Source organism: Oryctolagus cuniculus, chromosome 10 (genome assembly GCF_964237555.1).
Source record: "Oryctolagus cuniculus chromosome 10, mOryCun1.1, whole genome shotgun sequence".
NCBI lineage: Eukaryota > Metazoa > Chordata > Mammalia > Lagomorpha > Leporidae > Oryctolagus > Oryctolagus cuniculus.
The window spans coordinates 110,605,238-110,632,553 of NC_091441.1; the positions used below are offsets into that span (position 1 = coordinate 110,605,238).

Consider the following 27,316-nt stretch of genomic DNA (forward strand, 5'->3'; position numbering starts at 1 on the left):
AAACAAAAAACCCAGTTAAAAAATGGGCAAAAGCCTTGCGTGGACACCCCCGCCCAAGAAAATATAAAGATGCAAATAATCACATGGAAAGTTGCTCAATATTCTAAGTACTTGGAGAACTACAAATTCAAACAAGAAAGAGCTAGCACACACACACATTAGAATGGTCAGAGTTCGAGGCCGGCGCCGCGGCTCACTAGGCTAATCCTCCGCCTAGCGGCGCCGGCACACCGGGTTCTAGTCCCAGTCGGGGCGCCGGATTCTGTCCCGGTTGCCCCTCTTCCAGGCCAGCCCTCTGCTGTGGCCCGGGAGTGCAGTGGAGGATGGCCCAGGTGCTTGGGCCCTGCACCCCATGGGAGACCAGGAAAAGCACCTGGCTCCTGGCTCCTGCCATCGGATCAGCGCGGTGCGCCGGCCGCAGCACGCCGGCCGCGGCGGCCATTGGAGGGTGAACCAACGGCAAAAGGAAGACCTTTCTCTCTGTCTCTCTCACTGTCCACTCTGCCTGTCAAAAAAAAAAAAAAAAAAAGAATGGTCAGAGTTCGAAACATCAGCACCCTAAATGCTGGAGAGGACGTGGAGCCAAAGAACTCTCATTCACTGCTGCAGGGTTGCTTTATTTTGGTGGTGTTCCATATCCATCTGAAAAGAATGCAGGTTCTGTTGTTAGTTGTTGGATATGATCAGACTGACTGGTAGTGTGGCTGGCGTCATAGCTGGTGATGTGGTTGGAGGTATGGCTGGTGGTGTAGCTGGCATTGGGGCTGGTGGCATGGCTGGCAGTGTTGCTGGCAGTGTAGCTGGCATTGTGGCTGGTGGTGTGGCTGCTGGTATGACTGGCGGTGTGGTTGGAGGTGTAGCTGGTGGTGTGGCTCAAACCTTATACACTCTTGTTCATCTCTGCTTGAAAGATGGGAAGACGGCCAGTGCCGCAGCTCAGTAGGCTAATCAATCCTCTGCCTGCAGCGCCGGCACACCGGGTTCTAGTCCTGGTCGGGGCACCAGATTCCATCCCGGTTGCTCCTCTTCCAGGCCAGCTCTCTGTTGTGGCCTGGGAGTGCAGTGGAGGATGGCCCAAGTGCTTGGGCCCTGCACCCACATGGGAGACCAGGAGAAGCACCTGGCTCCTGGCTTCGGATCAGCGTGATGCGCCAGCCGCAGCGCACTGGCCGTGGCGGCCATTGGAGGGTGAACCAACGACAAAAGGAAGACCTTTCTCTCTATCTCTCTCTCTTTCTCACTGTGCACTCTGCTTGACAAAAAATAAAAAAATTAAAAAATTAAAAAAAAAAAGAAAGATGGGAAGACGTGTCTCTGTCCTGGGAGATCTTAAGCTCAGCTAGAAGATGGAGCTCATATTACAATAAGAGAAGAGCATGAGATACATGAGGGGGCATGCCCTGTGACCACCATGCCCACCAGCACCCCAGGTAATCCCACCGCAGGCTCCCACCTGCAGAGTCACGGTTCAGGCGCAGCCTGGGAGAGGGCGGAGCTCATCTCCCTGGGAGGGTCTCTTCCCACAGGGACAATGCTGGGTGCTCTCAGATTCGCACGTGAGGCCTCCTTTTGATCGGTCAGCTGATGATACACTCCTCCCACTCACTCACTCACAGCTCGTTTTGAGGTCTAGCGCTCCCTGAGCGTCTGCTGTGGGCCAAGTGCTCCTCCCCTATCAGCACGTCTGTCTGTGAGTCCTCAGCCCCAGCTCTCGACGACAGCACTGGCGTTTCACACGTGGGAGAAGAGAGTCTCAGTGTGGATGGACAATGCACCGAGGTCCCCCTGCGAGTGGACGGCTGAGTTGGAAATCGGGTCTGGCGGGCTAGCAAGCTCCAGTCCCTCCACGACAGATGCTCCCCAGCTGACTACAGCTCAGTGTGGGCCTTCTCAGCTTTATGATGAGGGAAAGCAATATGAAAACCAATGGGTGGGCCGGCGCTGTGGCGTAGTGGGTAAAGCCACCACCTGCAGTGCCAGCATCCCATTTGTGTGCCGGTCTGAGTCCTAGCTACTCCACTTCCGACCCAGCTCTCTGCTGTGGCCTGGGAAAGCAGTAGGAGATGGCCCAAGTGTTTGTGCCCCTGCACTCATGTGGGAGACCCCAAAGAAGCTCCTGGTTCCTGGCACAGTCATTTGGGGAGTGAACCAGTGGATGGAGGACTTCCTCTTTCTCTCTCTCTCTCTCTCTCCCCCTCCTTCCCTCTACGTCTCTGTAACTCTGCCTTTCAAATAAATAAATAAATCTTAAAAAAAAGAAAGAGAAAAGAAAAAGAAAACCAATCAGCATGTCAAGCAGGACCACAGAATACAGGAAAGAACCAGGGAACTCAATCATTTTTAAAAAAAATTATTCAAGCTGAACAAGAGAGGTGAGCCTGCAGTTCCTAATGGTGTTAAAGGGAGTACAAGGGGATATCAGGAACTTACCAGGAATGAAGAAAATGCTCTGAAAAACCCAACTGTTGGAATCTAATGGAAATAAAAACTCCTTAAATGTCTTCTTTGTTAAAATAATTAAATCTGTAAACAAAAACCTTTCACAAGGAAAAACCCAGGCACAGAGGTTTTCTTAGTGAATTGTATCAATCCTTTAAAGAAATATATACGTATTTCTTTATATATAAATACATACATAAAGCTGACACAAACTTTTTCAGATAAGAGAGGAAGATACTTCACAACTCATTTTGTAAAGCCACTACCAACACCTGACAAGGAGATTAGCAGAAACAATGGAAATGGCGTGTCTTCTCCATACCAGGAACGTAAGTCCAAAGCCCTCAATAAGTGATCAGCAAAATCAAATCCAGGAATGTGTGAAAAGGATTCCACATCATGGCCAAGCGAAGTCAATCCCAGAAACAGAAATAAAAAGTCCAAATGATTCTCTAAATAGAGAAAGCATTTGATAAACTTCACCTCGGCCAGGATATTCACCTATTCAACAGATATTTATTATACACATACCAGGGATAAAAACAAAATGTCCCAACCGTCCAAGCTTACTCTTTGTGGGCGAGAGACGAGAAGCAAGACGGCAGCCTGAATACGCCACGCGGTGCCAGCCGGGGAGCAGTGCTAGGCAGTACAGATCAGGGGAGGGCGTGGAGCCGTCGCCCTCTCGGGGGAGGTGCGTTCCATCCAAGAACTGCAGAAAACATCTTGGTCTTTCTCAAATGGGGGAGCCACTGGCGGCTTAAACACACACGCGTTCTCCCTGGCAGTCATGGAGCTCAGAAGTCCCATCCCACCTCACCAGGTTAAAACCCGGGTGCCAGCATCGCCGCGAGCCTATCTGGGGGTTCTGGAAGATTCTGCTACTAAGCGGGTTGGGTCATGGGCAGAGGTCAGTTCCTGTGGGACTCAGGCCCCACTTCCTTGGCTGGCTTTAAGCTGGAGGCCAGTCCCAGCCCCCAGAGGCTGCTGCACTTCCGGCTCCAGACTCACTTCCTCTCTCTCCAAAGTCAGCCCCAGCACACGCATAAAGACCGTTAACCATTTGCAAGCCACGTATTGAGTGTCACCAACCATCAGCTGGAGTCAGGGCTGCGTCGTGACACACGAGTTAAAGCTACACAGAATCAGGCCCCAGAGTAAGTTGTTTCTTAAAGTGGTACTGGTCACGCATCCAACAGGGGCTCACAGATTCAACTGTGGAGTCCTGACCTTGCCAGGCACGGGCGCTACTGGGAGGGCCTCAGGTTGGGCTGCTGCCCTTGTACACAAGGGAAACCTGGGAACAGAGAAAGACACACCCAGGGCGAAGCTGATGTGAACACACAGGGCAGACGCCACATGCAAGCCGAGGAGGAGTCCTGCTGACACCCTGACCTGCGGCTTTCGGCCTGCAGCACTGCCGCCAGGCGGCTGTGGGTGGGGCTGCCCTGGCTCCGGTGCCTTCTCCAGGTGCCCAGGCTCCCTCATGTACCACACACTCCAAGCCTCGCAGTTCTGGGAGACAGAGACTGGGGGTGGGAGGTTAGGGAGCCAGGCCAGTGGGTAAGTAAGGGTATGAGTGCCTTCATGAAGACCTCACTTTCATGAGCCAATCTCACCTCCCAAAGCTCTCACCTCCAAATATCATCCCACTGGGGACCAGGGGTCAACAGACAGGTGGGGGTGCGGGTACCCAAAGCTCCAGTCCATTGCAACCCGGGAGGATTTCCGTTAGAATTTCTTGCCGGCTAGGACGGCCAGCCACACACTGTTCTGGCTTTTTTTCACTGGATTTAGAATTCCAGATTGATGAGCGCTTCCCTGTCAGACCTTTCAAGATGTCATTACCTATGGACGCCATCATTTCTGACAACGTCACTTCTGGTGGTCTGTCATCACTCTTCTTTTGTTTTGAAATTATTCAAATTTAATTCAACAGAGTGCTGGAAGTCCCAGCTAGAGCAATTAGGCAAGACGAAGAAATACAGGAAATACAGGGCATTCAAACTGCAAAGGAGGAAGTCACATTTCCACGACCTTATATATAGAAAACCCCTAAAGACTCCACCAGAAAGTTGCTAAAGCCAATAAACAAATTCGGCAAAGTTGCGAACATACAGAAGTCAGTAGCACTGTGATACACCAACGGTGAGTCACTGAGAAAAGAAATAAGAAAGCAATCGCACATGCAACAGCTACGCTAAAGAAAAAGAAAATGCCTGGGGATAAATTTAACCAAAGAGGTGAAAGGTCTCTGCAGTGAAAACTATGGAACACTGATGAAAGAAATTGAAGAGTATTTTTAAATTGGGGTTAGCGAGTGATTCTTGTAGAGTGGTGGGCCACAGTGCAACACTGTAGCACATAGACCCAGTGCAAACTGAGCATGGCAGACAAGTGACCTCCCCAGAGAGCTAATCCATGACAGCTCTGGGTTCCTGTCTAGTGTCCTGCGTTCAGCCTGCAGGGCTGCCCACACAGAGAGCAGGTCGAGCCCGTGTCTCTCCAAACTTCAAGTTCAACTTCAAGCTCAATGCCGCAGTATTAAGAGGTGGGGAAGGCCGGCACCGTGGCTCAATAGGCTAATCCTCCACCTTGCGGCGCCGGCACACCGGGTTCTAGTCCCGGTTGGGGCGCCGGATTCTGTCCCGGTTGCCCCTCTTCCAGGCCAGCTCTCTGCTATGGCCAGGGAGTGCAGTGGAGGATGGCCCAGGTGCTTGGGCCCTGCACCCCATGGGAGACCAGGAAAAGCACCTGGCTCCTGGCTCCTGCCAGGATCAGCGCGGTGCGCCGGCTGCAGCGGCGGCCATTGGAGGGTGAACCAACAGCAAAGGAAGACCTTTCTCTCTGTCTCTCTCTCTCACTGTCCACTCTGCCTGTCAAAAAAAAAAAAAAAAAAAAAAGAGGTGGGGAAACCAGGAGCTGATGAAGCCAGGATTCCTTTCTCCTGAACAGGGGCAGTAGCTTTTTTAAAAGAAAAATATTTATTTATTTATCTGAAAGGCAGAGTTAGAGAGAGAGAGAGAGAGAGAGAGAGAGAGAAAGAGAGAGAGAGATTCATCCTCCATCTGCTGGTTTGCTCCTCCAAACACCCACAACAAACATGGCTTGGCTAGGCCAAAGCCAGGAGCCCGGAACTTGGTCTCCCATATGGGTGGCCCAAGTATTTAGGCCATCCTCTGCTGTTTTCACATGATAAGGAGCTGGAATGGAAGTGGAGTAGCTGGGACTCCAACCATGCCACCAGCCCTGTGATGGGTGTCTGTCCACAAGGCTTGAAGTGTCGAGTTCTTTCCTTCTACCATTAGAGGATACCCCCAAGAAGGCACTGTCTATGTTATTTATTTATTTATTTTTGAGTTTTGGGTTAAGATGTAGTATTTACACATTTTTAAAGAGCTACAATACAACTTTTTTTAAAAAAATTTTTTTATTTGAAAGACAGAGTTACAGAAAGAGAGAGAGCCAGAGATAGAGACAGAGAGAGAGAGAGAGAGAGAGAGAGAGAGAGGTCTTCTATCCACTGGTTCACTCTCCAAATAACCGCACCAGGAGCCAGGAGCTTCTTCTGGGTCTCCCACGTGGGTGCAGGCCACGGCAGAGAGCTGAAAGGGAAGTGAAGTAGCCGGGACTTGAACCAGAGCCCATACGGGAGTCCCTATGCCACAGCGCCGGCCCCTACAAGGCGATTTCTCAACACAGAGACTTAGCTTCGAATGCTCTTGCCTGGCCACCGGCCCTGCTGATCCCTCATTTTTTCCTGTGAAGAAGGCACTGTCTTAGAAGCAGGGTGAGCTCCTCCCAGACATCAGGTTGCTGGTGCCCTCATCTTAGCCTGGCCCCCAGAACACTCAGGAAAAAAAAAATGTCTGTTCTTGTTCAATGACTCGGGTCAAGGTGTTTTGTTACAATCCCAAAAAACTTAAGACAGCTGGAAACACCTTGATTTTTCCCTACTATTCCAAGGACAATTGTGGAGGATCTACCTTTCCTTCCATACCCAGACTCTGCATGTCAGCCCCACTGCCTTCTGGCCCCCAGGGTTTCTGACGGGAAATCTGACGATGGCCCTGGGGGAAATGATGGCGTTAGCCACCTTCCTCTCAGCTCTGTGATGAGAGTAACGCAGCTGGTGGTGTCTTGGGCAACAGAACATTCCGTCACAGTATCACGGTGCCAGAAAAGCTGTACCATCATTATGAGACCCATCATTCAGAGGTTAAAGGGAAAGGAATGGGTATCTTGAGCGTAGACATTTGGAGGTCTTCAAAAGCCAAAAGCTGGGAGCCGGCACTGTGGAGCAGAGGGTTAACCCATGGTCTGCAGTGCCTGCATCCCATATGGGCACCAGTTCGAATCCCAGCTGCTCCACTTCCCATCCAGCTCCCTGCTAATGCGCCTGGGAAATCAGCAGACAACGGCCCAAGTCTTTGGGCCTTTGCATCCACGTGAGAGATCTGGAGGAAGCTCCTGGCTCCTGGCTTTGGATCGGTGCAGCTCTGGCCATTGCCATCATTTGGGCAGTGAACCAGCAGATGGAAAATCAATCAATCTCTCTCTCTCTCTCTCTCTCTCTCTCTCTCCCTTCTCTCTCTGTCACTTTCCCTTTCCCTCTGTAACTCAGTCTTTCAAATAAAAAAGTTTCTTTTTAAAGGCCAAAGGTTATTATCACTTGTTTAAACTAGAAAAGACCATTGAGACATCCTACAGGTTTTAATTTCTCAACATCAATCAATATCACCAACCTAAGCAAAAAGCTCTTGGGGTCCTACTTGTACTGAGGTGGAGGAGTCTTGAGAAAACCCCTTTGGATTAACTGCAGCTGTGATTGGTCCATTCCTTGCCCCAACTTCGTAAGGATCCACCATCATAAATTACAAATACGTACAATTCCCTGGTTGGGCTGAGTTGGATCGATTTCATCCTGACTTCATAAGGTGCCACTACTGCTATGTAATTCCGAAAGCGTACATCCAGCTGGCCCGCCTAACCCAGGGAGCCAATTCTGGAGACCTGTGTGACCAACCTAGGGATCCTGCTTGTTGAACTTTTTCCTTCATCTCTTGCTTTGTTCATTTGTGTCTTGGTCCATTTTATTTATTCTTTCCCCCCATTTAGGTTGTTTTTTCCCATCTATTTATTTTTTGGCCACTTTGCTTTTTTGCCAGTTTTAGACTTCTTAGCAGGAGCATGTTTGCAGCTTTCCTCCTCCTGTTGTCAGTTATTTAGCGTCTCGCTGCTTTGCACTGTTGGCGAGGACAGTAGAGCTGGTGCTGTGTAGCGCTCACATCAGTAGCCAGTCCCCGTGGATCCGTGTGTGAGATTAGGGATCGGAGTCAGGGGAGCTGATTAGTTAGTGTTCGTTGACGGAGTAGAAAGAGTAGTTTGAGACAACTGGTGAGTAGAGGCCCCGGAGCGTCCATCACACTCTTGACAGGCCAACCTTCCTGGACACCATCGCCCGGGCTGGCTGCAGCCCAGTGAGGCTCGCCCGCCACCTTGAATGGGCAAGAGGTGGCCGTAAAGAGCCTGGGGCGACACTGCAGCCCCTCTACTTGCAGGCAGTGAAGTGGGAAGTGGCCCTCCCGAGGAGCCTGCGGCGCGAGAACGTTACCCGGCTCCTGGAGGAGAGGTGCACGGCCAAGCACACGCTCCTGGCCATGGAGCTGGTGGGCGGGGGCTCTCTGCGGCACCACAGCTTGGAGCAGGGTGGCCTGGGGGAGGCCGAGGCCAGGTCCCCGCTCAGCAAGAGCCTATCAGGCAGGGCAGGGGCTCCCGCCACGCACCGGGCGGCACACAGAGACCTGAAGCAGGACAGCCTGCTGCACTCACACAGGAAGGCCCAGCTGGCCGACTTAGGGCTACGCTGGCCAAGGGCAGACTGGTGAGAGGGTTTTGCGGGACCCAGGAGTGCTACACCCCGAAAGTCTTTCTCAAGCAGGACTATGATGTCTTTAAGGCTGACAGGCTGGAGGCTGGGGATGATCCTGTCTGCCATGCTGGCCACGCCGCCGACCCTCTGTGGGAGGAACACAGCCGAGCTGCAGGACAGTGTCCCGTGCAGGTGCTACGTGCTGCCGCGTCCGGCCAGGCCAGCCCTGAGGGAGCTCCTTGCTTGGCTGCCCACCATGGATGCCTGGGAGAGGCCCCGGCAGGGCACCCGAGGACCCTGTCAGGAACTTGCCAAGGAGAGTGAGGTCACCTTTGTGCGGCTCCTGGGTGTTCCCTGGGACCCAGAGACCAGACCCCAGTGCTGCCCGGCACTGGGGCAGAGTGGATGCCAGGCCCTCGCAGCCACAGCCCCATCCCTGTAGCTGGTCTCCCAGAGCGCTGAGAGCCACCCCCGGCCTTAGCCTCCCATGATAGCCTCGCTGTGCAGTTCTTCTGTACCCTCCAACTCCAGAAAGGTCTTGAGCAAGTCTTCCCCTCCCGCCTCCCAGCCCCTGCTGCTGCAGGGCCTCCAGGAGCCCCCCATGGAGTCCCCACACTTGACTCTCCCCTACCTGGCCAGCTGAAGGAGTTACAGGGCCCTAGTCCCAGCCCAGCCCCCAAACCAGTCCCTGTGGCCTCCCCACCGACCCCCAGTGCCAGGAGCGGTGGGGACCACACGGAGCCAGAAGCTGTTGCAGCGAGTGAGCCCCAGGAAGCTGGGGCCAGCCACTGCCCGGGAGGAGAGCCACGGCCGGCAGGGCCCAGCAGGAGGGTCCACAGGTTCCTCACACAGGCCTGCTGCATCCTGCCGGCCCCAGCACCCGGCCCTGGCGTCTGCCGCTGAAGTGTGGTCCCCTGCAGTCCCACCCGGGGAAGGTCAAGAGCAGGGCCCTCGAGCTGAGCTGCCTGAAGGTTTTCATCTTCTTGAGGCTTCTGCAAGTGCTCTCATGAAGAAAAGCCCTAACTGCACGCTGTACTGGGTCCCGTGTGACATGTGGGTCCCGGTGTGCACCCGGGCAAAGTTCGACTGAGTTCACTGGCACGTGGATCACCAAGGAGAAATGTTGTCCCGTGTCACCTGTGTGGGGATTCCAGAAAGGCGGACCTCACAGAAGCAGAGGTGACGGTTCCCAGGCTGCGCTAAGCCACCGCCTGCAGCACCGGCATCCCAACTGGACGCCCATGTGAGTCCCGGCTATTCCACTTCTGATCCAGCTCCTTGCTAATGGCTTGGGAAAAGCAGCGGAAGACGGCCCAAGTCCTTGGGCCCCTGAAACCATACAGGAGACCCAGATGAAGCTCCAGGCTCCTGGCTTCAGCATGGCCCAGCCCCGGCCCTTGTAGCTACTTAGGGAGTGAACCAGCAAATGGAAGACATCTCTCTGTCTCTCTCTGTCTCTCTCTCTCTGTCTCTCTCTCTCTCTCTCTCTCTCTCTCTTCTTTCTCTAACTCTTCCTTTCAAATATATAAAACAAATCTTTAAAAACACACTCCCAGTTACTGCCCGTCTCCGGCTGGGCCATGCTGTAGCTCTGCAGGTCCCGTAGTGCAGGCTCCTGCTCCTCCTTCCCACCAGCCAGGGTCTCGCGGTCCCAGCGAGGCTGACGCTGCTCAGTTCACCCACCGTTTCCATTCTGTGCCCTTCCTCAGGCACAGGAATCACAAAATGGCCATTGTCACGAGGAAAGGGAAATGCGACAGAAAAAGCTCAAAAGTGTCTCAGAATACGCAACCATTACATAATAAAATGAAAACCGGGGTGATGCATCTAAACAGAGACGGGCATTTCGTAAAGGGTCAAGCGTGCGACACATCAGAGATCTGATGTTGTTTGCTTGTACTTTGACAATCCTGACACCACGTCCTAGTTAGGAGCACGTTACTCACCAGTAGGAGTGACGACGACAAGCCCCGACACACGGATTCTGCAGAGAGATTAGTCTCTTACCTTCCCCTCCTCCTCTCCAGCTGGGGTTACAAATAAAAATAAGAAGCCATGTTCCAGGTAGGCAGTCAGGAGGGTTCCAAGAACATTCTGTATTTGGCCAAGATTAGGATTTAAGGCTTATCACAAAAAATGATCTATGAAAAAGAAAGAGACAATAAATAATGTTAACAATCCATCGTAGAAGAATGAAGTACAGGGCACACTGCAGGTGCCTGAAAATATTCGTTAACAAGCGTATGCAACCCAGATCTCGCCGCATTCATCCAAACAGACCTCCACGCGCAGCCCAGGCTTAGGCGCCACCCTGGTTCCCTCCTGGGCCGGGGATCTGATCCAGCCGCCATGGTTACTGCTTTTGAGAACGTGTTTAACTTGGAAGGCCGCGCTGCGCTTTAACTTCACATCTGGCTCGGGGACCGCCCGCTTAGGGAGTCCACGCACGCCTGCGGGTGTTTCCACAAGCTTCATTTGGGGAATTTGCTGCACTCTGGCCTCGAAACACGTGTATGGGAGATTTTTAACATGAGGGGCCCTGTGTGCATTGTTCTCCTTAAATAAATGTACGCAACTGTAAGAATTCGTGTCTCGAGGGTGCTGCTGTCCACAGCTGACTGGGCGCATTCCCAGGGAGGAAGTAAGGTCAGCGAAACAGCTGCAACCGTGAATGCAAAGGGGGCCCATGGCCAGGGTGCAGAACCAGTGAGAGTCTGCTTCCGTAGGAACATGACGCTGCAGAGGTCACCACTCACAGGCAGAAAACGCTAAAGGTCGTGACTCCCACGAGGTGCCTCTTACAGGCCCATGAAATTATAAATTTATGGCTAGCACTTCATAGATGCACAGCTATCAAATGTTTCGGCTGGAAACTTTTCCCTAAACTCTGCTTGGCTGCAAGGTTGGGGAATGCTCAGGTTAATGGTGCCGTGTCGCTCCCCCTCTTCGTGGAGGAACGACACAGGACCCTGCACTGTTCTTTTGTCTGCTTGGCCCTTCCCGAGTTTGCTGCCGATCCTTCCACCTCTGTGGAAGGGCGGCTCCCCCTGCCACTTTCCCCACTTCTGCAGGGGAGCGGCACACCGCCGGCCGGCTCTCTCGGGGGCTGCTCAGATGTTATCCAGATGTTCCCCTTAGATGTTCCTGGTGCATGTTGTTTCTCTCTTCCTTTATAGTCCTCTTCCGCCAATCCCAACTCTGCTACCCACACGCCGAGTACGCTGCTCTCCTCCAATCAGGAGCAGGTCCTGCTGTTTATTGGTTGAACTGGAGGCAGCTGTGTAGAAGCTGTTTACTCCTCTCCCAGCACCATATTGTGGGAGAGCAGATGCATAGAATAAGTCTTAATTCCGGTAACTTAGTCTAGTCCGAGTTGCTCCCCACAGTGCCGCAAGCTATGGGACCTTTTTCTTCCTAGACAGCAGTAACATCTGTTCCCGTCTCAGGCCTGCTCCTGCCTAGTTTTGTGACCACAGGTTCATCATGGACAACCTGGGGCTCAATCCCCTCATCTGAAACAAAACAATGACCTGGAAATTGGTTATTTTGTCCCTCCCCACTGCTGCCCAGAATGTAATTCCCAGGCAACTTAATGTATTTGGTTCCGATACTGCCATTCTTTTAGTCAAGGACCGCGAGGAAAGAACGGTCAGAAACAGCTCTCCCTAGTCAAGGCTGATGTTCAGGGTATAGAAAACAACTGGCAAACACAGCCCACAGTGTCCGGGCACTGCCTCACTGTCATTAGATTTTTTTTTTTTTTTTTTTTGACAGGCAGAGTTAGACAGTGGAGAGAAAGATAGAAAGGTCTTCCTTCCGTTGGTTCACCCCCCAAGTGGCTGCTGCAGCTGGCGCGCTGCACCAATCCGAAGCCAGGAGCCAGGTGCTTCCTCCTGGTCTCCCATGTGGGTGCAGGGCCCAAGCACTTGGGCCATCCTCCACTGCACTCCCGGACCACAGCAGAGCGCTGGACTAGAAGAGGAGTAACCAGGACAGAACCAGCGCTAGATCTTCGTTTGTGATAGCCATAAAATACTTAATAGAGCTGACATAATAATTTTTATCTATATTAGAGTAAAATGGACAAATTAAGTTCTATAAAGATATGTCAAGATTACTGGAAAATGAAACTCTATTTTGGTGCAAAAAAAGGAAATTCATAGTTTTTCATAATACTCATCTTCCATGATCTTTCTGAAAACCTCTCACATTATCAGTGTGTTTTTGTCTGTTTCTCTTTACATCTTCTTTTTTTTTTTAATTATTTGAAAGGCAGAGAGAGAGAGAGAGAGAGGACACCTTCCATCCACCACTGGGACCGGCTGGGCCAAAGCCAGGAGCCCAGAACTCATTGCAGGTCTCCCACGTGGGTGGCAGAGGCCCAGGCACTCCCGCCATCACCCGCTGCTCCCCAGGGTGCACACGAGCAGGAAGCTGGAACTGTGACGGAGCCAGGACTCACACCCAGCGACTCCCACATGGGAAGTGGGCATCGCTAGCAGCACCTTAACCACTACCCGAGTCCTTCTTCACCTCCCCTGAGCACAGGCCTAATCAAGGAGCTGGGGTAGCATCTGATGCAGACACTTACACCTGCTCTATTTTTATGGTGGCTTGTATCCTCTGGCAATATAAGGCGGCAGTTTTGGGCCTGAATTTTACCTTGTGTAATACTAAGATCCTGTTCCCTACACATACACACACATGCACACACACACGTGTGCACACACACACACTGCCTTGTTGCAGGCATATCTTTACCCATCTTTTTACTTCCAGCTTTTCGACTTTATTTGGTGATTCAATCTGAAAAATCTTTTCCTTCTGACGAGCAAGTTCTACCCACATTTGTCAGCGTGACGTAAGTGCTGGTCCTAGTTCTGTCCTGGCTTGTACGCTTTCCTTTTCTTGGGTACTGTACTTCTATCACATTTTCACACCTTGGAAATCGAGGCGTGTCTTACCGTGGATGCTAAGTCACCGCCTGATTGTCTACATGGCGTTCTCCTGTATGATGACTAAAATGACAGCGATCCTATGACCGAGGCGATCAAACAGTCTTTACCTGGGCACACGCATGTGTGTGCTGTGTCCTCCTTAGTTCCTGGTGCAGTTCGCCTGTGGAGGAGGACCTGCACCCTGCTCTACTGGCCATCTGTAAGTACCTACATGCTGGGATCTTTGCCTCCTTCGGCCAACACGCACTGCTTCCTTCCGAGAACAGGCTTTGTCTCTCCCAATACCCAGCCCCTCTGTCACCCCCAGTTTTAGTCCCTGGTACTATTTGTGCTTTACCTCTTCCTTCGCAAGGAGAACATGATCTGTCAGTACTAACGATGCGGCAATCCACAAGTGTCGCCAAATCCCTCCCAGGACGGAAACACGGACGTTGCGTGTCAGGCGTCTTCCTGTGTTTAACAAAACACCCACGACTGTAATGGCTTCAAGCAGTAAACCATCCTCATCTCCTGCAGGGGCTGCTGGTCTGGGCGAGCGGCCACGTCGGGGCTACGGAGTCCGCGGCAGGCTTGCTCCTGGGAGACCCCCCCTCCCCGGGTCCAGGTCCATGTCAGCTGAGGCACAAAGCCTGGGTCTCCGTCTCCCAGCTGGCCAGCCTGGGCTTGTCCACACGCAGGCTGCAGAACTTCCAGCAGCGAGAGAGGGCAAGTCCCCCTCCCGGGCACGTTTCAAGTCTCTGCTTGCACTGCTTCTCCTATTGTTCCATTGGCCAAACGAGCCCCCGGCCAAGGCCGGCGTCGGCGTGGGAGACGGGTCATGGAGAGTCCACTCCACGCTTCATTCCGTCCATCCTTCCCCTTCTTTGCTTTTGTTTCGGGTTTGTGCTCAGATGTACTCAGCATTCAGCCCTCTTCCGAGGGCTCCCATTACCTCTGGGTCAGAGTTCATCCTCTGGGGTGGCAGTGGCGGGAGGGAACCCTGCCTTCTCGTTTGCACGAAGGCACTGTCAGGACCAGCCGCAGCCCTGCCCTTCAGCTGTCTCCGAGTCAGACACAGAGTCTGTGGCTCCAGCGGGGGACAGGGGACTCCTGGGGCATGAGGGCTCTGCAGAGAAACAGAGGCAATGGGAGACAGATACAGAGGTGACAGAGGACATTATGGGGGCTGGCTCACAGCACTGCGGAAGCCGAGAAATGCTACCACCTGCACCTGGAGAACCAGGAAAGCTGCCAGTGTCAGCAAGTCGCAGCCCAAGGGCCCGAGAACCAGGGCAGCCACGGATGCCACTCCCGGTCAAGTTCAAAGGCCTGAGGACGCGGATATCCAAGGGCAGGAGAAGTTGCGCGGCCCAGGTGGAGAGGAGCAAACCTGCCCTTCCTCTGCCCTTCTGCTTCATCGGGACCTGTGACAGGCGGGTTCCGGCTCAGCAGCACCAGGAAGCGGGGGTCTTCTCTGCTCAGTCCAGCACCTCAGATCCTGACCTCCCCCCTCACCGAAGCTCCCTCATAGTCACGCCCAGAAACAACCCATCACCAGCCTTCTGGGCATCCTGTAGCCCGGTCAAGTTAACACATAAAATTGAGCGCCATGTCCGGGCTGTTCTTTTGATGGTCTCACTGGGTCCAGAAAGAACTTCCTCACAGCCAGTAACCGCTCAGACCTCCTGGAGGGGCTCCCACCTCTGCAGCACCGTGCTGCACGCCGTACTCCTGAGCCGGCCGGCTCCGTAGCTGCAGGAGCAGACACCACACCCGGGCTGTGTAACTTCCACCCAGCCCGGAGGTTATACCTCCCTGGCCCTGGATGTGCTTTGGTCCATGAGACATGAGCAGATGAGCAGCAGGCAGAGGCTGGAGAGGCCTCGCATGGTTACATCAACCATCGCCGCAGCTGCCATTTCCACGAGAACATTCCTGCTGAGTCCACTGGTCCAAGGAGCCTAAAGGCTTCCCAGCTCAGCGGGATCTGCAGCCTGAAGCAGCGCCGGCCGACGGGGTCCAGGCCGGAGGAACCCCAGCCAACCCTGCGGCAGCCAGGCACGGCGTTCTCCGCACTTGCCTTTTGAAGTGGTTTTTACACAGCGGCACTGCTGACACTGGGTACGGCCTCTCGGCTTGTGAATATCAGTGTCTGTGGCTAAATCATGCTTGGGGGGGCGGTGGCAAGATGGCACTTCCTGGTGGGGACCCTGCCCTCGCCAGCTCAGGCTGGGACTTCTCCACAGCCACGCGAGGAATTCCACCCACAAGTGGCCAGGAGCCACGTGAGCGCGTGGCCTTTTCGTGTTTCCCAAGTTCTCCTTTTCTTTCCCACTCCCAGACTTTGAAATCTCCTCAGTTTCCTCTTGGGTTGAGTGCAGAGCTGTGGATGCGGGAGTCCGTTAATACCTGTTATTTGAAAAAATTCACGAATGAAGGCATTAGGAGGTCGTCTTTTCTAAAAGTGACAAAGGGCCCCCGGGAATTAAAAGGTAAGCCATTTGTTCTATTTAAATACACATTAAATAAATGCATTTAGATACACCAAATGGCCTTTTGAACAAATCAGCAAAATTATATCTCACCACCATTTTAGTTTGATTGCATCTCATTTCAGATCCAGCGCTAATAATTCAAGACTGACACGTTTTACTGGGCTGCTGGGAGCCCTTGACCAAAGCAGAGGTAAAATGCCCAGAAGCCCCTTCTAGCCCTTCCAGGACTGCTGTTAAGGGAACCGGCTTGGCCTAAAAGAAACTTGTCCCTTACACTAATAAACTCGCTTAATCACTCGCAGAATTAAAACTGGACTCTTAGCTGCTGTACTTCTCACAACTTTTAATATGCTAATGTACATTGTACGGCTCTCAGAGGGGGAATTAGCATGCAGCGATTCCTAAGCCAATTTGGCCCTGGAGCCCTGAGAACTTTCTGAGCCGGGGACATTTGTATGATTCCTATCAGCCCGTGGAACGCAGCTGGAGAAACTCTGATCTTTTCCACTGACCTACAAGGCAATGAATCATTCTGTCAGTTGCACAGTTGTATTTAAAATCCCACCTTCCTGGTCCGACGCTGACTGCCCGGTGGTTGGTCACCCTTTTGATGGCTCCACACTCTTGTGGGCATCCAATGAGGCCAGGGGCAGGAAGCGGTGGGTGGTGGACAGCCACCAAGCAAGTCAGAAATCACCGCAGTGGAAACACTTCTTTGGCGGCACCGAGTCTCACAAGTCCATAAAAGAACCCGTGGGTATCTCGCTATTCACCCGCACACTGGGTCTTTGACCACCAGAACCTGGTAACGGGGCCCGCACTAATGGCCGTGTTCTGAATGGTTCCAAGAATGCTGGGTCTTGGCACTGGCTGCTGGGACTCTGCTCTCTTTAACCCTTCTTGGTGAGGAGCTGTTCTCACATCTCACAGCCTGATCAGCACGGAGGCTGCACGTATATTCACGTGGAGTGAAACAGGTGCAAAATGGCAGAAGTCAGGGTCACAGTGAATTCCCAGTAAACCCGAGGACCACTGAGCCAAGCATAGCCAACCACATAGCACCAGAATACATGAATACCGGGGAAGAAATGATACCAACGTGTCCCTTGGGCTGTTCCCAATTGCACCCCGCTTAATTTAGAGTTATACAAGACAAGCAAAAACAAAAGAAAAATGCCTCCAGCCCAAGTGGCCCTCCAGAGGCATGACCTTGTGCCCACATGGGCTGAGCGCCAAGACAGCTCCACGGAGGCCTGAGCGGTGAAATGTCCTCCATGGGGCAGGACACAGGCCTGTGTCTGCTGCGCTGCCTGCTCCCAGCGCACGGCCCTGCGATGGCGCACAGGAGGCACTCAGCTGTGGGCAGCGGCCCATCCTAAGCACCATGGTAGGTATTCTCACACCAGGAATCAGGCACCCACATGTGAAGCAGGATTCCCGTTCAAGCAATAAGGCATACGCATGTGACATACAGCAGCCTGGTTATAGGATCCTGTACCTTCAGAAGGCCTTGTCCAAGAGCAGGGCCAATGAGGGCAGCCCACCTTACAGTGTGCACCAAGCCCTATGAACGAGTCAGTGCTTAGCCAGTGAGAAAATACAGTGGGAGAGAAGAGCGCCTCCTGATAGTACACAACTCTGAAACACACACTGAGCAAGCAACGCTCAAGAGGGCACAAAGCAAAAACCAAACCAGCAACAGGACAGGCTCCCAAGTGGGGAGGCGTGGTCTGGACCACAGATGGACTCTCAGTGTCGGACAAGTATTCTGTTCTCCCAAAATGATAGGAATACGTTACTTACCCACAATTCGAGATGAAACTATAAAATGAGGCTAAACGATTCTAAAACTGAAGTCAAAAAATACCTAAAGATAGCTAGGAAACTTCTGAAACAGATCAGAAACTGCCCCGGGTGTGTGTTTATGCTGAGATAAAGCCGCAAGAATCGCAGCACAATGCTCCTGAGGCAGGAGCAACAGACTAACAGGAAGACGGCGCACACATGCACGGAAGAGCCATATTAAAAGAGGTTCAACTGCAGGAATGATAAGCAGTGGGAAAAAAAAAAAAAAAAAAAAAAAAAAAAAAACACAATTTCTTGCCTAACAGAACAGCACAGGTGAAAAAGACCATGAACAGGTGTTGGCCAAGATGCAGGATGGCGAATACTCCCCAAGCCTACAGTGCAGGCCACCGGGGGAAGAGATGGCAATGGACGTGACACACACCTTCTGCCCAGGATATCCCGTTCCTGAGACTCTCTCAGAAAGCTGCACATGCCAGCGTCACGTCACAGTAATGGTTCGGGTTGCTAAAACAAATGGCCAGCTGTGAGACACAGCTGAGTGAGTTCTGGTTTCCTCTGCTCGGTTCCACGCAGGCCCCAGAAGTTACGATCCATGGTCATGGACATGAAGAGCCGTTGTAAGTGGTGGTGCCGTCACGCCAAGTTCCAGAGGCATTGTGGGTCCCTGTCGGGGGCGGCAGGTGCAGTGATCCAGGTGGGTGTGCTGCACAGGTTGGCTCCCCACAGCCAGCCCTGCCGAAAGGGTTTTGTTCCTGTCGCTGCCGCTGTCCTCTGTGTTCAGAGTGCGATTACCATGTGTATGAGTTCATTTTCTGTTGCTATAATTCAAAACCTGAGGCTAGATACTTGTAGAGAAAATCAGTTCACTGAGTTCAGAGTTTTGGAGGCTGAAAAACCCAGATGAGGCGGTCCCATCTGTTTGGCCTCTGATAAAGACCTCCAGGGCAGATGGCTTCTCCACAGTGGGCGTGCATGGAAGGGACCTTGTGTGGGACAGGAAGCCAGGGGCCAGGCCACGCTTTTGAGAACAACCTGCTCTCAGGCTTCCCAAGGGCAGCACGTGACCCAGCCGGCTCCCACCAGGCCCTCCCCGCAACGTCAACACGGCTGTGCTGAGGACCACGATTCAGGGGATAGCCTCAAACCACACCCAGCCAGAGCCCTGGGCTTCCATAGAACCTTGTTTTAAGCACTATCTTCAACAGAGAAAAACAGGTGGGACCTTAGTGGGCAAGAGAGGCCAAAATTTTGTCACAGAACACCTCGTGGAGAGCCAGGCCTGCTCTACGAGTTAACCTAGACAAAAGGTACGTGGGAGACTGCGGGGATAGTCCACAGCTTTTTGTGGCTGGAAATTCCTTCAAGTGAAAGGAGAGACACACATCCCAGAACGGGCGACCCCGCAGGAGATCACTGAGCCACGCTGATGGGACTCAGGGCTGAACACGCTGACGGCCTGAGGCTCTACCCCGTGTCTCTGCTTGGCCTCCGAATCTCAAAAGCCTCTTGTTGTAGGCCCCCATCCCTCCCCTGAAAGCCCCCCACCTTATGCTCTAACAATAGGTCTAATCATGTCTTGAGGCCCCTGTTTACTCAGGGAAGCTGAAGATGTAGTCACGCATGTGCACAGGGAAGCCGGAGCCCTGCACGGCAAGCCGCCACCCAGGCATGCGTGGAAGGAGAGATCTAAGAGCAGAACCGAGGAGATCAGATGCTGGAGGCCTCTCGGCAGTGAGGGATCCACTGGCCGAGGAAGCTGGCGCTGGAACCCCTCTTGCTAAACCGTACCACAAACAGCCTGGTTCCTAGCCACTCCGGTCAGACCTTGCCTCGCCTGGCTTTCTGCACACCAGCTTCCCCTACCTCATGCACAGATCTTTCCCCACGTCCCAAACCGGGGAGACAGATCTGAGTCACCTTCCTGTCTCGTTCGCTGCTCGATCATCTCAAAACACCCACGTCCCAGATCCATCTTCACACACATCGAACGGTGACCCCACCTCAATCAGTAACAACATGGGCTCCAGGTGGGCAACTGTTGCAATGTATAAAACACAGATTAGGATTACTACAGATTGGTAAACTTGAAATTGATCCTTGGGAAATTTCCAGAATGTATAACCAAAGGAATGGATAGGGAAAAAACCATGAAGCTCTCTACAGGTCAACATGAATCACCCTACAGTAAATAAATAAATGCATGCAAATAAGGCCAAACTAACCTTATTTTCTAAGCTACGTGACAGAAGTGATCATCAGCCCAACGAACCCTGATGTAGCAAAGTTGCTGACTGGGTTGCTAACTCCGTCCTCCTGGATCAGATCATGCGAGCGCAGACTTGAAGGTGGCGGTGTCTTGCTTTGCCTTGGCTGCCCTATCAAAGAACCACAAACTGGGCGGGGTGACTTAACAGAAACGGATGTCTCACAGCTCTGCAGGCTGAGCCCAAGGTCAAGGAGTGCGCAGGGATGGCTCCCTCTGAGGACAGTGACGGGGACCAGGTCTCCCTGGCTGGCATTCTTCCCAGCTGTGTGCCGGTCTCCAACTTCCCCTTTCTGTAGCACCACTACTCACAATGCTTCCATTTGGGCTCAATCGCAGCTGCACAACTCCAACGAGGGCTGAGGGCTTGGGGCTAGGGCTCAATGTCTGGATCTGGGGAGACACAAGCCAGCCCTCACCTGGGCAGGTCCTAGCAGGAGGCAAGACAGCCCCCTCTGGGAAGCAGAGCGTGATGGAGGCCACACAGAGCCCGTCTGGGGAGCGCATCAAGAGGCAGGGAGACAGCACAGGCGAGGGCGGCCAGGCGCTGGGCTGTGCCCTGCTGCCATGCCCCATGCACCATCCCGAGGCCTGGCCTCCTCCAGTGTAGGGTGAGGAGTGAATGAGAGCAGGAGCAAAAGGCATTATGCAAACCAGGAGGAGCCCCACGTGAGCCACTAATCGCAGGCGCCGCCCCCTGCTGGGTGGGATGCCGGGCACATCCAAGCCGTCCTGTCTTTTGCGGCTGTGTTGCTCGGGTCGGGGACATGGGGATTTACTAATTCACTGATCTCATTGAGTGCTCATTTATAAAACATCTTCAGGAGGTTTCCACCCGTTTCCTGTTCTTCACACGAGCTGAGGGAAGAGACACAGTCATCCGAGAGATTCTCCTCCTCCCCGCCCCCCACCAGCAGCCAGCGTGGTCCTCACAAACCCCTTTATTTCGCTCCATCTCCCTTCCCGGCAGGCGTTGCTTGCTCTGTTCTCCTGCAGGGTTGGGAATCTCGCCCTTGCCATGGCTGTCACGGTTTCTGTCTTCAGATGGATGTAAACCTTCTGTCCTAACGTGGCCTCGCGGGCTTTCCCAGGTGTGCCCCCGGGATCGCAGTCCACGTGAGATCCACCGTCACATCAGAAACGGAGAGGCCCCAAAGTCCAGAACGTCCAGGAAACGCTTCGTCTCTCTTGGCAACCGTATTGCATCAGCTCCCTCTTCCCCTGCACGTTCTGACCTTGCGCCCTGCTGGGCGGGCACAATCCTGCACCTGCAAACACAGTGCATCTTCCTCTCCACCTTCTGCTTAACGACAGCCAACTGCTACTCCTGCAACTACACGAGGTTTGTTCGATGGGCAGTGGCCTAAGAATTTCAGGGGCTAACCTCAGATGAGGAAGGAGTGCACGACTACCCGTCCCTAACAGCCAAGGCCGTGTATCAAAGAAGTCCCGACAAAGTGGCATCAGGATGACTTCCAGAAGCAACCAAGAAACCCGGCTGACGACCTTCCCTAACCTCCCCCGAAGGCCCTGTCTCCTTTAAGGGTCCTGCTCACTTGCAGATTGGGGAAAGCGCTGGTGAGACTGCAGAAGTCCACCTTGTGCCCAAGACTGCCGGCCTCTGGAACACACCTGTTCCCTGGCAGCCACTCTGGTCTCCAGCATGGAGCGGTGTGGGCCTATTTTAACCATTAGCATTAACTGTGCGATTCACCAGGACCTTTACTGCCGCATCCTGATCCTGCAACAAGGGATGTGGAACGCAGCATTTCCCAAACTGCTCTAACTCAGGACTCCTTTCTCCAAACATCACAAGGGCTGACGGTCCCACCTCCACAGGTGCTGGCATCCCGTCTCCACCAAAATCCAGCCTTCCTTGCAGCTAGATGTGGCCAGAGGAAGGAGGTGTCCACATCTCATCTATGCCTGACCCACACAAACCTCTCACTGGCTGGCCAGGGGACCTTGGCAGGGACATCAGGACCTCTGAAGGGACTTCCTGGAGGAGCTGAGCGCCTTCCTGAGGCTGGTGCCTCCGTGAAAGATTAAATGTCAGCTTGTGAACCATGCAATGTTGAGGCTTGTTTACCCCGTGGCCTAAGTCTACGCTGCCTTTCTTCTCTGCTCCCGGAGATTCACCCTCCGGTCCCGACCTCGCCACTGAGATGACCCCTAGTCGGCGAGTTCTGAGTCACACCCTGGGGCTTCGTCCCATTGCTCAGCCTCTCTGCAAAACCGGACCCTCTCCACTACCTCTTCCTCCCCTCTGGGTATCTGCTACCACGGCCAGTCTCTTTCTATCGTCCTCAGGCAGAACATTCTCACGGTCTCTGCTTTCTCTCGCTGCTCCTTCTCCCCAGCTTTGTGAGCGCCTCCGTCCACCGTCTGTGTTGGTCCTGGCTTTCCTAACACAGCTTCGCCTCTCATCTCACGGCTTCTAGCCTCCCATCCACGCAGCCGTTCAGCGCCCCAGCATGATGGCAGCTTGTCAAATCTCAGTACCTCTCCTGGCCTTACACCTGTTCCCCACAACTTTATTTTCAAGTTGCTAAGGCATTTCTTCACTTAGAATCACAGACCGAACAGCAGAAGTGGCCATAATAGTCCTTTGGGACCCTGTAAATCCCTCCTGTCCATCAGCTTCCCTCCACAGAGGGGCCTTCTCTGATTGCCTCCGCTGTGGTATTGCTCCACCTGGCCCCTCGTCCTGTGTCGTCATTCTCCCAAGCACTGCTGCTGCTTGGGCACACAGTATAATCTCCTTTGCAGCTTCTCTGCCACTAGGACACAAGCTCCACAGGGCACAAGATTTCTTCTGCTGCTGTATCACTGGAACCTGGGCAGTGCTTGACGCAAAGTAGGCATTCAATAAGACTTTGTAGAAGGAACTGAGGCCAAAGCTGCTTCTACTCCAAGTCAGGTAGTTCGTGAAGGGGTTCAGACTTCAGACAGGTGTTCTGCCTCCGTGTCAGGTTCCTTCCACTGCCCAATCATCCTACATCATCTCAGACTCACAAAGTCTAAAACAGGAGCTCCGCCTCGGGCCTATGTCCATCACTGATAGCTTTATTCTTCCAGGCTGCCTGGTTGAAGACTGATGACCCTGTAGCTGTCTTTGATCTCTACCCTCTTCTGTCATCCAGGTCTGATCTATGGGATGTCTTCTTTCTCTCTGAAAGACGCCTCCTTGCGCACCTTTGACTCTATCCCAACACTGCAGCATCAAGCTCCTAAATAAACTGCTGATTGTCCTGTTCCCCTTCTCAGTCAAATACAAAGCACTGTATGACCTCAAGGCATGAATTCCACAGACTATTTCTAGAAGGAGACCCAAGAAAGCAACCAGAATCCCTCTGGATATGAGGAGCTGGGAGCTTGTCGAATTGGAGTACACTCTTCATTGTATGCGCTTTTGAATGGCATGGATTTTTATCAGTTGTATTATTTATTTTGCAGTTTAAAAAGTTTTAAAATATTGCTTCACATCCACATTTATTTTACAGGATCTTTTTTTTTGGGGGGGGGGGAGAAGAATAAATCTCTCAAATCATCCAGGCTAAAGGTATAACCTGACCTCACTGTCAGGTAAGAAATGTAACAGCTGTAAGATGGAAAGGAGGACCTCTGGTAACAAGCTTGAGAAGAGGGCACTGGTTTGGCTGGGCCATTTATAGCCACCAAGAGCAATTTTTTTTTTTTTTTTGACAGGCAGAGTGGACAGTGAGAGAGAGAGAGAGAGAGAGAGAAAGGTCTTCCTTTGCCGTTGGTTCACCCTCCAATGGCTGCCGCGGCCGGCGCACCGCGCTGATCCAAAGGCAGGAGCCAGGTGCTTCTCCTGGTCTCCCATGGGGTGCAGGGCCCAAGTACTTGGGTCATCCTCCACTGCACTCCCTGGCCACAGCAGAGAGCTGGCCTGGAAGAGGGGCAACCAGGACAGAATCTGGCACCCCGACCGGGACTACAACCCGGTGTGCCAGTGCCGCAAGGCAGAGGATTAGCCTAGTGAGCCGCAGTGCCGGCCAAGAGCAATTCTTACAGAGCGGTAAGTGCAGGGGCAGAGAGGGCATGGGTGGTCAGGAGACTCACCACACTGTGCACACATCATGTGCCTTAAATTTTGGCACTGAAGAGAAATGATGAGAGGAAGTCACTGCTTGAGCAGCCGAGGGAACTGGAAAGTGAGATTTTTTTAAGGTCAGGAAAATGTTTCTATTTCTGCAAGCAAATGAGAATTGGACTGATCCTCTGTCCCCTTGCCGAATGGTATCCTCCAAGGGACCACATCCTCTTGATGCACAGCTGTTGTCAGCACCGTCTAGCTGTTGCCGGCACAGTATTGATGCTCAGTAGAGAGCTGTTGAGTCACTAGAGGAATGAATAGATGGAGAGGGAGGCACTGCCCTTCCAATGCCAATGCCAATGCCAAGGGAGTCTGGTAATGGAAAAGGAACCCAGAGTTCAAGTGGGTGTTCGGGGAGAAACAGGGTCACACGTTTGCACTGGTGGGCCTTGTGCTTCGTCGCCACAACCTCTCTTATGCAATACAGTGTGAGGGTCTCTGCTTGCGCTGAGCTCTCGCAGGTGGAAGGAACTAGCTGGGGCACGACAGCAGCAGAGCACTCTGGGAGAGGAGCTGTGATGAGCAGCGGTGGGCAAGAGCATATTATGGGAAAGCAGAAGCTCCCGCTGATTCCGCACCAAAGCCCTTTGCTCTCAAACACAACTGCATTCAGCAGGTGGCCCCATCTAAGTCTGTTTTCTGCTGCTACAACAAGACAGCCTAGACTGGGCAATGATAAAGAAAAGAAATGTATTTCTCATGGTTTGGAGGCTGGGATGCCCAGGATCGAGGGCCTGCACCTGGTGAGGGCCTTCCTGCTGCTTCGTAGCAGGGCAGAGTGGCAGACAGGCAGGGTGAACTCAGGAGCGCACTCCTGGGATAACTAACGCCTCCCATTATCATCAAGGCATCCACGAGGGCCGTGCTCTCCCCAGCCTGTCACCTCTGAAGGGTCCCACTTCCCAACACTGTCACAGTGGCAATTAAATTCCAACATGAAGCTTTCGCAAGAGACATTGGAGCCATAGCAGCCCTCCTGGGTGCTGATCCCTGGGGATGCAGGATGAGTGGGACTGCTCTCTGACCTGGGGAAGCTCACCACCTGGCCAGGCAGCAGACCCTTTACCTCTGTAATGCAATGGGCCCAGGCTATCTCCTGGCAGCCGGGCTGAGCAGGAGGGCCGCAGGAATTCTGCTGGAGACCTGCTCCCCAAAGGCCGAAAGAAGAGGTGACGGCGGAGCTGGATGTGGAAGAAAATGGGAAGCTCCCTGACGATGCTCATTCATTTACTCTAAACAATTCATTGAACACCTACTATGTGTCAGGCACCATCCTAGACTCTGGAGACAGAGGGTGAGCAGACACAGTCCCTGCCCTCCCAACACGTGCAACTTAAGAGAAGCACTTCTGCACATACAGCGCCATGAACCCATACAACTCTAAACCTGCCCAAGGGCTATAAGGACGTGCAAGGTTTTATGAAAGGTGAGACAAATGAATCTACAGAGAGCACATGTGCCAAAGATCGCTAGCTATGTCATAACATCCTGCTCCCCCCCTTTTTAAAAAAATTTTTTTTTGACAGGCAGAGTGGACAGTGAGAGTGAGAGAGAGAGAGGAAGGTCTTCCTTTTCCATTGGTTCACCCCCCAGTGGCCGCTGCACCACGCTGATCTGAAGCTAGGAGCCAGGTGCTTCTCCTGGTCTCCCATGGGGTGCAGGGCGCAAGTACTTGGGCCATCCTCCACTGCCTTCCTGGGCCACAGCAGAGAGCTGGACTGGAAGAGGAGCAACTGGGACAGAATCCGGCACCCCGACTGGGACTACAACCCGGCGTGTCAGTGCCACAGGCAGAGGATTAGCCTAGTGAGCCGTGGCACCGGCCTCCTGCTCCCCTTTTTCTGAATACAACAACACTGGTCACCCAAGAGAGACTCCATTTCCCAGCCCCACAGCTTTATAGCAAGGTTTGGCCATGTGACTCAGTTACAGGCAATGGTCTACTAGCAGGAGCAATGCGGGGGACCTACAGTGTGTCCCTAAAGGAAAGGGTCTGTCTTCTCCTTCCCCCTTCCCCCTGGCTGAAGGCAGTGGGGAGCCATCTTGGAGCATGTGGGCAAGGGTAAAATCCAGCGACAAGAACACACGGGGCGGACAAGAACAGGGAAGAAGTCTGGGCCAATGACACCGGAGCCACACCTGCAGTTGTGCAAGAGAAAAGTCACCGCCCTCTGGGTTAGGAAACTCATTCGAATTCTCTGTTAGAGCAGCCAAGCTTATGTTACTTATCTCACACCTAAGATCACTGGGCATGGCTTAATTATGCAACAAACAATAGCCATCAGTCAGGCCTGAGTTAAGAAACTGTGTGGACTCTTATCTGAGGGATGGGCATTGGCACCTGCATCCCACACTGGAGTGCAAGTCCTGGCTCCACTCCAGGTAGTAGCTTCCTGCTCACGCACCCCCTGGGAGGCAGAGGGTGACGGCTGAAGCACTTGAGTCCCTGCCACAGGCATTTGGGGAGTGACCCAGAGAACTGAAGGTCTCTCGCTTCCTTTCAAATACATAAAATAGAATAATAAATTAATTTAAAATTCTTTAAATCAGTTTTGAATACTCATATGCTTAGGGTTTGAGGGATTCATTTGCTGAGGAAAATGAAATAATCTTGAAATGTTCAGAGCAATCGGGCTTCCTGCAGGCTTCTCGACTTTTAAAGAATCCCTACCTACTGGATGAAGTTGAGTGCGGCCTCGAATACCCTCAGGATGGCTGGCTGAGCACGGCTGCATCACCAGGGAGGTGAGAACCGAGTGCCTTGGCAGACAGGTAACTCCATCCTCCACGCTTCCTGAGATGGATTCTCACAGGGAGGAGCCTCCAAAGGCCCATATCTTGCCTCACGACCGACTGTAGGAAGTAGAGACTGGCAGTAGGGGATGGCTTTCTGCCCCATATTCAGGATCTTTGGAGAAAGGAGTTCCCATTGAGTGACACATGCGCTGTCAGAAGAAAACGACTTGGTGCTCCTCTCTGGTTCATGAAAGCACCTTTACACCGCTAACTCTCCGATTTCATCCTCTTAATAACTTGCATGCAGAAGAGACCCATTACCACCTGCCTGTTCACTCCAGGCCACCAGGCCTCAGGGAGCAAAGCTGGGCCAGGACACCTGCTGCCCTGCCCCAGTCCCCCACCCCCCACCCCCGTCCTTGTCACACACCTGCTCAGCCCCGAGACCCCCCCCACTTCCCTCAGCATTCCCTCGCCATCTGTTCTCCTGGGGACCTGAGCTAGGCACACGTGTGGGCCTCCGAGACGTGGAAGGGAAACGTGTCAGGTATCTGCAGAGGGCAGCGAGAGGGGCTTCCCAGGTGAGCACCAGGAGACACACCAGCAACAAGGCTCTGAGCCCTTCAGACCAAAGCTGCCAGCAAG

General features: G+C 53.0%; 1 long non-coding RNA gene across 1 annotated transcript in view; it reads right to left on the reverse strand.

Annotated features, from left to right (window-relative positions):
* Window positions 1–10,323: 10,323 nt before the first annotated feature.
* The window catches only part of LOC127492357 (uncharacterized), a 103,820-nt gene continuing 86,827 nt past the window's right edge, over window positions 10,324–27,316 (reverse strand). The window contains exon 3 of the long non-coding RNA XR_007921695.2: window positions 10,324–10,452. This is a non-coding gene — a long non-coding RNA (uncharacterized lncRNA). The remainder of the gene's footprint in view (window positions 10,453–27,316) is intronic.